Source organism: Ostrinia nubilalis, chromosome 3, assembly GCF_963855985.1.
Source record: "Ostrinia nubilalis chromosome 3, ilOstNubi1.1, whole genome shotgun sequence".
NCBI classification, from domain to species: domain Eukaryota; kingdom Metazoa; phylum Arthropoda; class Insecta; order Lepidoptera; family Crambidae; genus Ostrinia; species Ostrinia nubilalis.
Window position 1 is genome coordinate 13,946,303 of NC_087090.1, and position 4,654 is coordinate 13,950,956.

Genomic DNA, 4,654 nt, shown 5'->3' on the forward strand with positions numbered 1-4,654 from the left:
AGTTGTTTTGAAAAACAACTATTTTGTTGCATTTGAATTTTGGTTATTATAAGTTACGTTATTCCAGTACATATTTACTAATAAGTTACATTCTCCATTAAATATCTTAATGAAAACGTTCACCAGTTCATAAATAAAAATGCTCATTTTAATTTTAAAGTCAGACGAAGGATTACATTAAGCCATAAAGCTTTGTTTAATGGTTGGTAATTGGTCGGAATAACATAATTTTTATTGGTATTGTCTCGGCTAGCTAGCAGCGACCATACCTTTGAAACTCGACACAAACTCGCTTGAATATTTACAAACCTACACATTAGTGCTGGCGAAATATCGATAGTTAACACCGAAAACTTTAGCTCTATCTCTCTCTACTCTATCGATCCTATCATCGAAGATCAGATCAAATCTACTTATTCCATCAATAGTTTCGAAATTTCTCGATGATACCTAATTCCTTTCCTGGACTTTTAAGGACCTATACTAGGTACTTGGTCGTGCTTTTAAAAAAACAAGATAATATTTTTTGTTATAATTAATTTTATAAATCTTTCTCGGGCAGAACCTATGGTACTTTGTTCCCCATGCAAGGTTAATAAATAAATAAATCTCAACGCTGCCGTTTTTTGGGCTTTTTGGTCGTAATTATGTGCGTTCGCATCGAAAACCAACCGCAGTTTGTGGTCTGCTGATGGTTTATTGGTCAATTTTATAGGCGTCATAATAATAATGTACTGATCTTTAGCTAGAGATACTCTGTGGCCGTGTTAATCACTGATTTAATGATCATTAGCTGTTAAAATGTGGTGTTGTTTAAAATGGTTTTGTGACCTTTAGTTGACTCATTCATGTTCTGTCTTGTCATCCTAGTTTTAGTAAGTATTATTGTTTATTATTGTTATTTTCGACCACAATATTAGAGAAAGAGTGTTTTTGATTTCACAAGCAATTTTTCAACGTATTCCACTTTGAGCACCCTTTCTTATAGCACCTGGCTTTTTCCATTTATAGCACCTATCGATATTTGGGGCAGGTGCTCTAAGTGGAATTAAATTTATTTTTACGGCGTATTCCACTTAGAGCACCAATTTTTCGAGTCTTCAATAAACCAAACGAGCATTCTTTAGCTAATAATAGCAACAATCAAATTATGCAGATCCTGCTAGACCAAGTGAATCGAGGGAATGACAATTTTATTTACATAAACATATTTATATGTATTTCTTTTTCGCTATAAGACGTCCTGTATATTGCCGATCAAGTCATGACATTTCAAATATTATGAGATGGTCGGCATAGAGGTGAAATTTATTTAGTTACCGCACAGTCCGCTCCCTCAGTTGGGGCGCGCGCGTCGCGCAGGATCATTCACGGTCGCTGCCTTCGGCTTTAGGCTTGATGTACACTAGTTTTTCGACTAATTTAATTTAGTCCATTTAGTAAGTATATTTAGATTTTTGAAACCTTATTTTATCAATCTGACGACAACTGGATAATAATAGTGCCAGATTTTTTACATAAGTACCTACTTACACAGTTGTAGTTTTACTTTTGACATTTTTTAGTCTCCTAAACTGGTAGTTATCACCAGATTTTCTCTACATTTTTTAATATGAAAAGAAAAATAAGAAGCTTTTAATTGCATTAAAATGTGTTTAAGTACTTTTGCAGATTACAAAGAGCAAGGTAGGATTATAATGCTACTGTGTAAAACTTGACGCGCTTAAATCTGTGATTGAAATAATAATATTTGCTGTCTGTGTTTGCCCTAAAACTCCTGCATAGTGAGTATAGTGACACAAGGACAAGGAGACAGGTGGAAATTGACCGTGTGAACATGGCTTTAGTGCTGCAAAAACTCGACCAAGTATGTTGTAGGCATAGCTTTATATTTTTATTGGCAGAAGTGAACGTATTTGCTAAGTTTGCTTTATTCAGATCATAGTATAAAAGTGTACTTAGATCGTTAGAAGTTTCGTTTTTTGTAACTTCCTTAACTAATTGATAATTCAGTGAATATTTTTCTGCAATTGAGCAGCAAGGACCTAATTATCCTCAAAGAATTTTTGAATATTCAATTTAAACAAATCATTACTATTTTAATAATTATTATACATTAAATCATTATTGTTTTAGCATTCTCAGAAAATACAGACTGCGCCACCTATCAGTTCGAGACAATAATACATCGCACCGTGACTCGACGAGATTGCTAGCAACTACAAGTGCTTTTTAATTCATCTCACGAATAAAGATGGCGCTAGATGGAAACTGATAAAGCTTTTCTGCAATAAAGTTTTATTTTATAAACATTCAAATTATAAATGCTGTTATAAATTTTAGGTCTTAGAAAGAAAAAAGCACATGAAATTATTTTTATTATTAAATTAGGCAAAAATATTGCAACACGACAACACATTATTATGTGTTGTAAGCTTCATTGTCTCTAGAAATAAATATTGTCATGACATTTTAATTTTGTTTCATATTTACAACTAAACATACCTTTATTATAAATTCTAAAAAAACTCTAAAAACTCCTTTGTAAAATCTAAAATATTTTCCCACAGTAATTTACATACTTCACATATCACAGCTTATCGACAATCCGCCGCACCTTCCCTTACAAAGGCTACATACATTTATCGCTTACTTGTATCATAGAACAAATAGATAATCTTGCCGGAACTAGAACCTAAATTCCTTAAGTTTTTAACATACAATACTTATTCTTACTGCAGTTTTTGAAATTTAAAATTACTTTTTAGAAAATGTCTCGACATTTAACACTACTGCATAAATGCATAATGATGAATAAATAGTAATATAATATCATACATTATTCTAAAGTAAAATGCATTGTAAATATAAAAAAATACTGAGTAATTTACATTATAACAACCACGAATGTGGCGACCACGGGCCGGAAGACGTAGCGTGGGCAGGCCTTCCACTAGGTGGACCAACGATCTAGTGAAGGTCGCGAGAGGTGCCTGGATGCGAGCGGCGCAGGACCGGTCTTTGTGGAAATCCTTGGGGGAGGCCTTTGTCCAGCAGTGGACGTCTTTCGGTTGAAACGAACGAACGAACCAACGAACCACAAATATAATTTTTAAAATTTTCTGTTTAGTGCAGCTCTACCTATCATAGACGTCACTTACAAGTATAATGATCAAACTCCTCAACACACGTGTCACAATGAACGAAACAACAGTTCACCATTTTACACCTACACCTCGAAGTTATATTTTTCTTCGTTGTAACATAGCCCCTGTTACAGCAAAGCGTTGCACAGTTATGTCTGTCTTTACACACTCTCCCTTTCGTACTCGCACACAAGTTTGGAGATTTCTGCAAATACAACAACTGTTTTCTATCCATGGTCATCTTCTTCCGAACTTTTGGCATGATTGCCCTCTTTGACGTGTAATTCACAATCTTCTTTTTAACAGCATGGTGGTACTGCTTTTTTAGCACACCCATCGCAGAATTGAAAGGGCCAAGCCGCTTCCAGCAAGTCTTCGTTGTACACGAGCCAGAGAACCCGTGACATTTGCACACTTCCCTCATCTGCTCACCGATAGCATCGATACCAACTACAACGTCTTGCTTCAAAATCTCAGCTATCTGATCAGTCCCAGCATGTTTGAAGTCCAAAAAGTTTCTGGTAAGTCTTTGTCCTTGCTTGAAATCATCTCCACAACCGCTATTCTTCCATGTGAAGTTGCCATGCTTACCGAAACTGCCTACGCATGTGCATCGAGTCAAATCACCTGAAGCACATGCCTTTGCCACAGCATGTGTAATAGATGCAGCCATTAAAGCATGCACGAATGCTGTTTCTCTGTATATCCTATCAAAGATCCTTTTCTTAGCGTTCCTATTGAATATAAGTGAGCAGTTCCACCTGTCGTATTGGAAGGTTTCTTCGCAAGCTGCTATCGCTTGTGTTCTAGCGATTTCAAGGACATTGACTAGGCCAGGATTACGCAAGCAAATCTTTGTCTGTCGACGGGAAGATCTTATGGTTTTGCATGCACCGGGATACATGACTTGAGATCTTTTTGTGAATAATTCTTCAACAGTTTTCTGAAGGACTGGTTGTGATCTGTAAACATAAATGCAAAATATTTTTTATGCAAAAGTAGCAGTATCATTTGATCATTGGGACATAAGTACGACCACGCTTGTCAGTACAATTTAAATGGTGAGTTTGGACTCAAATCGTATGCCTAAAGAATCAAAAGAGTAGAGATTTTAAATGATTCTCTAGAAACCATTATTATAATTCAAAAGAACAGAATACTAATTTTAATTTTACTGCGCTGATTACTGTTGGATGAATAGATTTTAAACTATTGTTAATTACCTATCTGAAAAGTTTTGAAGTCAAAAGAAATAAGTTATTATCTAAAACAAAAATTCTTTTCAAACTGGTACGTACTGACTCACCCCTCAACATTTTTGGTGGCTATAATTGACACCGTAGAAAATAGGAGCACGTAAACAACACTACAACTAAACATTTTTTACTAAAACTGTTACAAATCACATAATTACTTCAGATCACTTAACTTTCGCGACTCGAAAGCGGCATAGTTGAATGCAGTTTGAAAATGAGCTCATCGTAAAGACAAAGCCGATAGTTTATCAA